At 41.8% G+C, this 12,738-nt stretch overlaps 1 protein-coding gene across 1 annotated transcript in view; it reads right to left on the reverse strand.

The window, feature by feature from the left end:
- GLIS1 (GLIS family zinc finger 1) overlaps positions 1-12,738 on the reverse strand; it is a 176,217-nt gene that overhangs the window by 96,204 nt on the left and 67,275 nt on the right. The gene's annotated exons all lie outside the window — the stretch shown is intronic.

Here is a 12,738-nt window from a genome sequence, read left to right on the forward strand (position 1 = left end):
TTCATTTCATTTCATTTCATTTCATTTCATTTCATTTCATTTCATTTCATTTCATTTCTTTTCATTTCATTTCATTTCATTTCAAGTGTGTTCATTTTGGTGGGGTTTTTTATTTGTTTTTGGCTGGGCATTTTGTTTTGTTTTGTTTTTTAACTCTAGGGAACTAGTCAAATACTCATACATGTGCAACAATGAAAGTATTTATGAGGCATTTAACCTTTAGACGCTGGCTAAAAAATACACAATACCCACTTACCATCATTTTCATTATTGTATATGAATCATGCTTTTCATATATTAGATCTCCCTCTAATCTCTTGTGGGTTCCTTTGTTGTTGCTGTTGCTTTTTTTTCCCCAAGGAGACAAACTGTCATGGTGTCAGAAACTAACTGCAAGCGTATTTCTGCAGTTACACACTCAGCCCAGAAAGCAGCTCCTTCCCCCTCGTACCCAGCACTCTTGGTCAGGTACAACAGAGCCAAACTGCACTGCAGTGATTTCAAATTCTGCACAGAAAAGACAGGCTGCACTTCCACATCACACAAACTAGTCATTCTCAAAAGCACCGACGTTTGCCCTCTACTAGGATGTTACAAGGCATGATTAATCTCACCACAGCTCTGCCATCTACCAGCTTTATCTTTACATCATTCAGCCATCTCAGAATGGGTGTCTAAGAAGGGCTCAAGCACCTCCACGATTTTTGCCGCTGACTGCTTTGACGCAGCTCCTCAAGAGTCAAGGTACCCTGAAAGTGCATGAAAGCCCATCTTCTCTTCTGTATAGCTGCCACCCCTATGGCTAATGAAAGACAGTGGCAGAGCTTGCTGCTGTGGTCCTCTACAATTACAGTCAGGGCACGCTTTGAAAGCAATGAGAATGACATCCGAGTTTTTGGTGATACAGATGAGAAGAAACAGGTGACATGGAGAGGCATTAAAAGTCTCTGGTAACTGGAGAAATTGTGAAAGGGATCGCAGCACAAAAGTCCATTCTCCTCCACTGGCCGGGCTCCACAGCTTCCCCATCATGCTCCACGGCCCATTGTAAAGGGAAAGGCATGGCAGAGGAAGATGCAGTCCAGGCAAGCATCCAGACTCAGAGCAAAGAGTGGGTACATGTGACACCCAAATTACAAGTCTCACGAGGCATCACTGTGACATTTCAAGAATAGAATTGCCTGTTACTAGTGAAAAGTTCTCAGTGTTTGGCTGGTACATTACACTTCTTGATTACTTATTTGTATGATTTTTATTTTTTCAAGACACTGGAATCGTTACAATTGGAAAGACAATGCAGGGTTTTTCCTACCCAGCTCCAATCACAACACTAAGGTATGTGGATAGTGCTAGGAAGTGAAGGCCAGCAATATCTGACAGAAATAAATAAACTACGTAAGAATTTTAGGAAGATTCATAAGATTTTACTGCATTTAAATTACACAAAACAGGCCATTAACCTCCTTCATGGTGACTAATATCTATGTTTTCATTATCTGAGCTTCATTTTCAGACACTGCGATATTCAGGGATGTTTGTATTCACTGACAGTCTGTGGCTGCTGAAAATGACTGGAGATGCAAAGAAGATGCAGAGAAACACAACAACTTTTGACTCGTGCAGGGCAATCAGTTGCATTTGGTGGTTTGGGACTGAAGTGTTTAAGATCTCAGTGGATGCCTTTCAGCTTACAGTGGGTGCTTATGACAATTAGCTGCGTCCTGGTTGTAATCAGGACATAAACGACTATTATATCCTCTGGAGTCTACATCTCCACATTTATTCCTGTCCTATCCTGGCTTATTCCCGTTACAACTGACTCATTTCAATGGTAATATCTTCTTCCCTAATAAGACTGCACAGTCAGACTTGTGGTTGTTCATCTGAATTTATGAATCACACCGAAGGGGTATCAAACTATACTGCTGAACACTGATGAAAGATGCTCTACACACTTTTGAAGGCCTCACCATCAAGAGAAGTTGGTGTATCAGTTACACCTAAATACCTACATCACAGGTATTCACTTTTTCAACCAGCAATATTTTGCAAAACCTAACTTCTCTCCAAACTACTGGGGGTTCTTTCAAAAGCTTTTAGATTTATATTTGATCTGTAATAAAACCACTTTCTTTTTTTCCATTCTCTAAATGGCACAAGTCTGAAATTCACTAAAGCTTTCTAAAAATGCATTTTATCAATCTTACCATATTATCAAAACACAGAAACCTGAATTTTCCACTCAACTTTCAACAATATCAACTGTAGCACACGCTGATACCTATGTGTATGAAGACGGAGACTTCCTAGAATAATGTGAACATTATTCCCATGCCATCAAGAACAATTATCTTCTCTCATAACTATCAAACCAGAAAACACATTTTTCCCTGCAAAGGAACAGAAACTCACGCCAAACTGGTGAAATTGCACATTTCAGACAACCTACCCCATCTCTGCCTTCACAAAGTAGCCCACAGAGTTGTTAACAAGAGTTACAAATTCCTTGCACATCAGAGCCTCATGTGACGCGATTCCTGCACCAAAGCACTCTCAAACGTGCCCACTGCATCAACGTCTCACTTTGCCTCTTTTTCCACAAAGCAAACTGAAACAAAGACTGAGAGATTGTCTCCGAACGCAGACAACTGGAGTCAACGTTCAAATGTTGGAGCACATGTGAAAGCAAACTCATTGTCTCCAGAAAGAAAGGAAAAAATGTCTGGTTTACACCAGCGTAACTGAGAAGGGAATCTGGCCTTCTGACAACTGGCTTTTTATGCAATATTAATATCACTGGCTGGCATACATGAGATTGAAGCATTTTCCATGTCTGGAACTGCATCTCCTCTTTCACTGGTATCAGGGGGCCTTTAACCTACCTACTGTAACTTACCAGTACCAGATGAAAAGAGCACAGAATCCCTGCCTTCCACCTCAGTGTTCACCCTGCTTTCAGGAGAACCATAGCTATTTCGTAAATCCGTATAAAATACTAATCCTAATTTACAGAGAGTAAATCTAATAAAAGTGGAATGGTTTCCAGAAGGATCTCATGGAAGCAGAATCCTTCAAGGTAACTTTTGTCTTTTTCTGTCCTGCAGTTTTGATTTATATCTCTGCGCTTAAACACTCGTGAAGGGAATGGAAGAGGTTGACACAGTAGTGTGCAAATGCTGCAATCAGGCAATTCCTTCCATATGAGTAATCAGGTTAGTTCAGCTCTGGCTATCTTGCTGCTTAAATTCTGGGGTAACTGAGTTTGGAGTTACGCCAGGTTATGTCATATGAGAATCGGTGCTGCTGATTTGATGGGGCTGCACACCTCAGGGAGCACCACTCAGAACTGTGCAGTCAGCTCTGTGTGCTTTTGCAGCAATCGTCCTAGAGAAAAGGAGCACATCACACAGAGGGGAACCTGTCTGTGCAACAATGAGATCAGCACTAAAAACAATCCTGAAGGCACTAGTTCTCCTCCTCCCCGAGCAGCATCTTGTTTTCCCTGATGCTGGTAAAATCAGCTTCTAAGGTTGTGGGTGGAAAAGAGCAGGAGCTATCAGAAGAGTAATTATCCAACAGTGAACACGTGTTGCTTTGGAGTTTACCTAATTAAGGCCACTGAACAAATAACTGAAATGATGTATAATTAAAACAACTTGCATTCAAAATGGAGATAGATTTGAAATATTTCCCTAAAATACTTAGATGTCCCCAGAGCATTGTGGGCTTTGTGGTGAAGACCAAACTTAGGTCATTTGCTTTTTTTTTCTTACTGCTTTATTCTCTTCAATTACTTCTTAAAAAAAAAAAAAAATCCCCATTCTTGGTTTTGTTTGGATGTGATGTCCAAAATATACCACAACAGCACTGAGAAATGGGACGCCACTACTGGCAGCTGGACGAGTCGCGATGCCAGTGAAAGACCAAAGAGGTCCAGATTTTCTCAAACAAACTGAAAATCATCTGTGCTGGAGGAGGCTATCAAAGCCCTGCAAGGGAAAATTATTAACCCTAAAGGTGCCAACACAGAAAAATGAGCTATTGTAGAGAAGGTACTGTCCAGTTGATATTCAGCATCCCATTATGCATGACTGGTACTGAACAACTTTCATTACTGCACGCCTGGGGTGACTGCTGCAGCTCCTACAGTCAGTAATTCAAGAATGGCAAGAAAAATGTGCAGCACCATGCTACCTGCTTGAAGGCTCTAACAACAAACAGAACATTTCAAAACACAGAATCTTCAAAATGACTCATGAAAAAGCAATTTTGATTAAAATATATATACATATATTTTTCCCAAAGTTTTTCTGCTGTTGACACAGCTTACGAGAAGGAAAAGTGCTTCAGAAATATGTTGGTGTGACCAGCTATACAGGACAACACAGCCTTAAGTAGACCTCACCTAAATTAAACATTGTTATTTTCACTCATATCCCCAAGCTCATAAGAAAATATCCTGGACATGAACTCTGCATTTGGTCTGGACCCAAAAGCAGGGATGTCTGTATCTCTTACTGACCTCTGTGCTCACATTTGCACTGTCTGGTACACAACAAACTTCTAGGCATTTGAGCTTCTTATCACTTGAAAAAGGAAAGTTCTGTACTTTAAGAGACCTTTGCAACTTCTAATAACATGTAACTATGAAAGATTCCCTTGCTTAAGTTATACAACTGTGACATGATCCCAGACTGCCCAACCAGGACTCTAAGTGTATGCAGCTACTGTCTCTCTTACAAAGCTTTGGAAACCTATTTTTCTATTTCCAGCCATAGTTCTAAAAGCTGTGCATTTTTGCAAGTTCTCTCTTGTTTAGATTTCATCTCTGTGTGATGTCAATACTGAGCACCACTGGGTGTCTTTCCTGAGGTAGGAGAAGACTAGAAGACCATTAGAGCTGATTTGTCTCAAAATATTGTGTTAAGGCACAGAATTCCTTCTGTGCTCCATGATTTGCCTCCTGAAATGCGCAGGTAGCAAATGCAGGCTCTAAGCATCATGCAGAGGAAGCAATTACATCAATTGTGACTATCAAGCAAAATCAACACTACACAGAAAAAATACTAAAAATGTTCCACTGTAATCATGCCGTTCTTTTTGCACATTGGACACCCAACAGGATCAACGATACGGGATTTCAATATGAATATCTGTCGCACACAGCTCCTTTGTTTCTTCTATACGGCCAAAGGAAGGAAAATAACTCCTTCCCCAAGAAACCAAGAGATCTCTGAGCCTCTTCGGTTGCTGTTTGTCCTTACCTGAGGACTGAAGTGGTTAATGGTAACAGCACTGAATTTCCACTGACACGTACAAGAGTTCATATCTCATAAAGATGAACGGAGCAGCTCACACCACATTCCAGGGTCACCCCAGATTAGTTACATTCTGTTTCCATTTTAAGGCCTATTTCATACAGCTGGTAGAGACTTGCCTTTGCTTTTTTTTTAATGCTTTTTTTTTTTTTAATGCCTGTCAAGAAAAATGCAGTATATGAGAGCCAACAGATTTCTTTATTACAGAGCACACCACGCTGTACAGAGAGAGTCAGATGAAGAAACAAACTGTCCCACATTTGTGTATCAGAACAGAGGTGATAGCTATTTGAAGATAGACACAAGATTCCCCTTTGAAAATAGATAAAGATGAGAATCTACAAGACCAGGGATAACCAACAGCATTCAAAAGGATTACAATATAAAGAAGGAACTCTTTCCTCCAAGTAGTTTTTTTTTAATTTTCCTATAAAATCCTAAAACAGAAATATTACTTTTTACCTTCACATTGAGGTCTGAGTAAAGACAGAAGGACTGAGAGAACTCCCGTAAACTAAAACAAACCAGCTTGTGGAATAAATTGCAGAGCATCAATTCTAAAAAACTTGTGAAAGATAAACGTAACCCATGTGTGTCTTTTCAGTAAAATCTGGGCCCTAAGTGTTGGCTGCATCTATATTTGTTATTTCACGTTCAATTTATTTTTAAAACAAGTTATTTGGATTGCACTTTATTTCTGCTCCGTGGAATTTCTTTTTGCAGACTGTATCTAAAGGAGTGAATGAGCAGGATTACCACTACAGAATAAAGAAGCACTGTTAACTTTCTGTCAGTTCAACTTAAAACAATATATAAAGGTCTGTAATCTTCTCACCTCTGAGCAGGCAGATGGGTATGGCTCCCAAATTAAGACTTTTTCTTGATATTTTAAAATCACCTCCGAGTCCAACAGAATGCTTTAACAGTACTTCGTGTCTTTTGTTGCTAGAACAGTTTGCAATGCTACGGAGTTCAGATTTCCACCAAACACCTTCACAACACTTTCTGACGTTTGCAAGCATGGCTGAGGTTCAGGAGAACGCACGCCCTGTGCTTTTGGTCCCAGTGACTTCACAGCCTTAGCTGACGTTCCCAGCTCGGCTCTAGATGCCTACGAATATAACCATTTTAGGCAACAGTGAATCCATCATCAGAGAAGGAGAAACTGCCTGCTATCACAAGGAGTGTTCCACTACAGTCAGGTTTGGAATTCAGCGTTCTTGGCTTCCTATTCGGATCTCAGGCCTCTAAATTATGGCCCCAGACAAAGCTGAGAGTAGACTGAAAATGACCATTGCTCTTTTTGTGGCAATCAGAACAGAACCCTTCCCAGCCTGACGAAACACAGGTCTCATCATTACATTCATTGTTACGGAGTCTCTTCATCTTTGAATCACCTTTTCCCTGTTGCCAGGCAATCTGAAAAATATTGTTCTCAGTACGTCTGGCCTTTTTTTGTGGTCAGTTATCCTTCCTTACAGTTTGGGTTTTAGAATGGGGGGGAAAAGACATTAAAATAAATGCTTTAGGAAAATACTAAGCTCAACAAACATTACTTTAATTAAAAAGGAAATCCTAAAACCTTCTTAATGGGCACGTGGAGAATATAAGCTCAATGTAATGAAATTTGATTTATTTCTTTCCTTTTTTTTCCTTTTATAAGAAGACTATGTATGGAACAGATTTAATTCGCAGCATTTCTGATCGGTAGGGATAAATCATTATGATTTTCCTTGCTCTGCCAAGCAGAGTGCTTCTGCTGCCTTATCAACAAACACATTTGAAGGAGAGGCAAATACAGCCCTTGATCCCATTCTCCTTTCCCACTTCTCCACTCACTCCTATTTCCCTTTTGTTTCTAAGCTGGGTTTGAAACCTTCACTTCCACTGCCACCTCCAATCCTTCCCTACCTGTGCCTCACCTTCCCCCACATACTGGAATGCCACAGATGCAACAAAGAGCTGCTGTGCTGTACAAAGTCAGTGCTACCAAATCTACCTTGCTATCTAGATGCACAAGTTTCAACCTCACCTGGAGCTGGTCTCCCTTTCTGGAAAGCAGGCAGTTGTATTTGTCAATGCAGTGACACGCAGCACATGGCAGCTGCTGTCAGTCCACCTGGTCTATGCTCCAGATCTCAGACTGACCAACAACCCGTGTGCCCAGAGACCAGCTGAATGAGCACAGATCAACCCACACACTCAGTAAAGCCACCACGCATACTGGTGTAAGGCATAATGCAACTCTACACTGTTTGCATCACCTGCCCCTGTCCCCTGTGCTTTGCCTTTTTTGTTGCATAAATGGACACCACCAGGGTTTTCGCAGCAGCCTATAAGTTAGACGGGGCCTGAAGGTTAAAAGAAGTCCAGAGTGACTCTTAAGACAGAAGTTCACACATTTTCTGACGAGGGTACTTGAATTGTTCCTATTGTAAACATGCTTTCATCATCAATTACATGACTCCACTGAGAAGACAGGGATCTTTCCATACATGCACAGTTTGAGAAAATCTATTCCTTTTTGTTTTTTCCTTCCAATTCATCTAATTCACTAATAGCCAAAGCATGTCTCCTATGAACAGCATGTGGGTTATTGCTTTCCCATTTACTCATTAAACTCTGAACTTTTAAACTCCCAGATCTCCACTCCCTACATTTTACTTAGTCCATTTAGTCTCTTTTCCATGGAACTTCTAGCCAGCAGACCATGTAAAGGCTCCACAGGGGTATGTGCTCTCCCAAACACTGGAAACACAAGGATGTGCTGGGAATGAAAGCTGGGGCTTTGCCATATGGCACCTTGCATGTGTCTTGTGTAAACATGTATGCCTCTATGCCCCAACAAGGAATTTTATGTCTGCCTAGCTCAGCATGCACTATGTATATAAAAAAGGAAAAAACCCACCACCCACACTTCCAGTTGAACAGAACAAAAATTATTTCCAGCAAGATGTTAGGCTCAAGGGTTTAGAAGCCTAGAAAAGTCACCGAGCCAGTAAACAGTACAGAAGCTAACTTCTGCAGGGCAGAATCACATGGGCTTATATCCTGAATGGCAAACATTAATGAACTGTATGAATTAACATCCTTTACCCTGAGAGGCATCAGTCACTCTTCTCCACTGACATCTTCACTCCAAGCTAACCTGGAGCTTCTTCCAGGCCTTTTTCTTCCTGCTTTGTTTATACAATAGATAGATGAAAAATTAAAGTCAAAGATCATTGAAGGCTACATGTTCTCCTAACACAACTTGGTTTCTCCGTTCTCTTATTGAGAAGACATCTTCACATACACACCCTCCATCTAGAGACACTGCAGGTCTCTCACACTCACCAAGTATTTTCAAGTATCCCCAATCAGCCTCTTTGTGCTCTTGCCTAAACTAATTTTTACAAAGAAAGCTCAAATTGCTGCCACTAACAGGCAACCATTTCACCTTCACAGCTTCCTTGATCACATAACACTTGATTCTGAATACAGTAATGGCTTTTTTGCAGCTCAGAATTAACACCACGAGAAAGGGAATTCAAAACAAATAAAAACAATCCCCCAAATATACACTGAAAAGAGCAACAGCCTATCCCCTCTGCTTTTCAATTGCTGTTTTCATTGTTTGACGTTTCTTTCTGCCAGGATTTTGGCATTATTTCAAAAATACAATATATTTTATATCAAGTAATTGGCAATGCTGCTTTCGATTTTACCAGAACCACACTTAGGATTAATTCCAGTAGAATTTACCCTTCTGCGCTCCCTGCCAGCGAATGGACCTTTTGCAGGCTCCCACAACAGGGCGTACTTCTCTGCACAAAACTGGCAACTCAAATATAAAGCTCTTCTCAAAATGTACACCTATGCTCATAGCTATCCTGTTATTTTACCTGTATTCTTGGATAAAACACAGAATTCTGACATTGGTGAACCTTCGGTCTGACCAAGTGCAAGCGGTTTTAATTATTATTGCTGCTTTAAACTGCCCTCTGGAAAATGCCCAGAAATGCCACTATGGAAGAGCTTACTGGATATCCACACAGAGGCAGAGGTTGCCTCCACCACGGTCTCATCACTGCACAGCACGAAGCAGTAAATAAGAACTTCCATTGAAGTGCACATACTTGCAAACTGCCCAGCCTCCTGTGCTAACTCTTCAGATTTACAGTGCTCTTTCCCCTGACCATCCCAGCCCTCTGAAATCCATGAAGGGCATGAAATCATTCTAACGTGCTGATCTAACTGATCCCGTCAAAGTGAGAAAGTAATCCATTAATCACATTGTCCACAGAGGGTCCAGCTCTGTTCTCTAGTCTTGCCTATGATGAGGTGACAGAGTTTGTGAGTAGCAGATGTGTTACAGAGCTACTTCCAAAGAGCACAGTTCACAGACAGAGTCCAGAAAGAATGCTGATGTGTTTGGTGCACTGTATTTCTTGTGGGATATCTGCATCCCGTTTAACTACCTGCAGATGGATTTAGGGTTTGTCTTTCAGAGAGAGACCAAATCTCAAAGTGGAATCTTTAAATGATGGAGAACTGATTCAGTGGCAGTTTGTTCCGCAGTTCTCAGCATGAATTTTAGATAACTTGAGCTTGTTTAACTTCAGTTTACAGACACTGGCTCATTACACCTGTGTGCAAGATTAAGACACAAGAAGTACCCAGAGCTTTCTCCCTCTGCAGATAACCCTCGACTTTGTTCCTACCCTTCTTTAGTGACTGAGCTTCATCTTTTCACAGTGAGCCATATTTGCCAGATCACAAATAATTTGTATGAATCTTTTCTTAACAACAGCCAGTTTTTCTGGAGAACCTTGTTAAATTGTCAACGCTGGAGCAGTGCAGTACTAGAAACGTTCATAACTTATAAGACAACAAAATCATTTTCCTACTTCTGCCTGATACATGCATAAACAGAGCTCTCTTCAATTCTTATTGTTATTCTGCTCTATCATCAGAGCACAAACGCTTATTCAGCCAGCAAATCCTGAATGCTTTACCTGAGGCAGCCTGGCTGGGTCGTTTAAATCTCTCGGGGTCTGGGGGAGAGAGAAGGACGGTATTTCTGGTTCTGTGAGTGCGTGACTGTAATGCAAGCTCTGCTGAGAAACAGAATAAAGTCACCAAATTACACTACTGTGCCTCTCAACTTAATGACCTAGAATGAGTTCTGCTGTCGATGGGCCTAACTCAATAGGCACCACTGAAAACAATGGAGTCCCCCAGCGTGTGACCAAAAAAGAAATAAAAACTTTTTAAGGAATGTAGCAACTGCAGAAGCTCAGTAACCACTTATGAAACTGAGGGGGGAAAATCAGTCATTTGAATTTTTTTGTTTACAGGCAAAAAGGGCTCCAGCAATAGTCACTGAGTGTGAGATTTCTGCTGTTTTAATTTAGCCTTTCTTAGGTTTTCCTTGTTTGGTTTAGCACAAGTTCTGCAGAATACATCTAAACTCTGTGGCTGATTCGCAAAAGGCAGCAGAGTGGGACTAACTGAAGCCATTTAAAAACTAAAGAAGCTGGAAGCAGAATGCATGTGTTATCCGAGCCCCACGCTAAGCCATAGGCTTTCAAAGCTGAAATGATTCCCAAAAGAGCAGGGTATGGCTCACAAAAATCCCTATTTACCTGGCAGAAATTTCATGCAATCCTGAGCTAAGAAACTATCTTAAGTGAGAGGAAGGCAAACTTCACAAGTATGCAAAAAGAGAAAAAACAGTTGTTCCTTCTCATTCTCAAAACCCTTCATCTGCATGGATTCTAGCAGCCAGCGAGGGGGAAAAGAGGAGAGCAGTGCAGCCTCATAACCACTGCTTTTTATATGATGGAAGCAAGGCTGAATTATTTGCACTGCAGCTCATTAGTGGTAGTTGTCCAGAAAGAAAAGTAAGGAAAGAAGGGTGGAGCAGCAACAAATCTGGGCCACTTCTGAGCCCACTGCAGGGATCTCCAAGCTGTCACGACTCGAGCTACCAAGTCCTCATACTGCAGGGTAACATCACGTAGAGGGCATTTCTCACTCCAGCTAAGAAAGCCTAACTTGTGCCTAACTTGGTGCAAAGGCAAGCCCACATGTCAGCCTCACAGTGTTGGCCACATGCACTTGTATATGCTTAGAAAACTCTAAGCTCTACAGAAACACCTGCACGCATCTTGCAGCAACTAGTTCCCTGCAATAAGGACTGCCTTCCCAAGGTCCACATCCCCTGTATGTCAGGGCACTTTTCCTCCTCTCAGTTAGTGTGGAAAAGCAAAGTATCCTGTTTCTGTGTAACCAAATCCCAGCCATGTATATACAGCTAATGACTGGTTACACCGCACATAATGAAGAGACACATTTTGCTAACTGCATAGAAAATAAACAAACGAAAAAAAGAAAACAATTACTGGCTTTTGTAGGAATCCCCCTTGACCTTCTGGACTCAGCCCCTCAATGCTCAGCCTGCTATCCAGCACTGTTAGGCACGTGCACTGCGCTCTGCTTTTGCTTTCCCTCTGATGCCCACTGACATTTCTTAACTTTGTTGCAGAAGACCCCTCCAGTAGCATAAGAAATAACCACCGTGGCCTGCTGTGCATCATCCATGGCCTCTTTCCCGACATCCACCTGACTGAGGTGCAGCTGCAGGAAAGGAATTGCTGCCAGCTGTGGTGTTTGCCTACAACACACAGACATGCCAGAGCTGCACAGAGCCTCATCTTTCTTTTCTCTCAGCACTGGGGAACAGACTGTTCTTCATCTATACAGTGAGAACCGTGCACCTCTACCATGTCATGCTACTTATTTATTAATATCGCCACAGCACGAGGAATGACCACCTTGTTATTCTGTACCAGAATGACCAAAAAATGGCCTCACAAGTGACACAGCAGCCTGCACAGCTCTGTGTGTGTGTGTGTGTGTGTGTGTGTGTGTGTGTGTGAAGGTTGTGAGTTCTCTCCTCCAGGGCAGCAGTAACAAACGAGTTGTTTCATCACAGTTGCACAGGGACACTTTATAAGCAGAGGTGGAGGTGGAAGGGAAAAAAAAATGAAAAAAGAGGGACATACGCTGACAAGTGGTTGGTGGGGATAATGACCCCAGTCAGAGTCCTCGTGTTCTTACAAAAAACTCTTGACAAACCCCAGCATCTGGTAGTTCAGCTGTGGGTTTCCGCTGTTTATTTTTCTATTCCAGCGCTCTCATCCCTATGCACTGCCTGTGCCTGGCTCTGTTAAGCATTCCAAGTGCTACAGAGCATAATTGAAAGAATAAAAACCCCAGGCTCAGCACCAGGCACGTACAGAAAAAAAGTAAACTGCTTAAATCCTTCCTTACATTGATGAGAACACAGGCAGTAATCCCACCCCACCACCACCCCGAGGTGAATGCAAGCTAGGAGTGTTGAGCCCAGCAGCCTTTTCTGAATTGGAGAATGTAT

The sequence above is a fragment of the Lagopus leucura genome, unplaced genomic scaffold (genome assembly GCF_019238085.1).
Source record: "Lagopus leucura isolate 7727_CA_CO unplaced genomic scaffold, USGS_WTPT01 Super-Scaffold_100009, whole genome shotgun sequence".
Taxonomy (NCBI): Eukaryota; Metazoa; Chordata; class Aves; order Galliformes; family Phasianidae; genus Lagopus; species Lagopus leucura.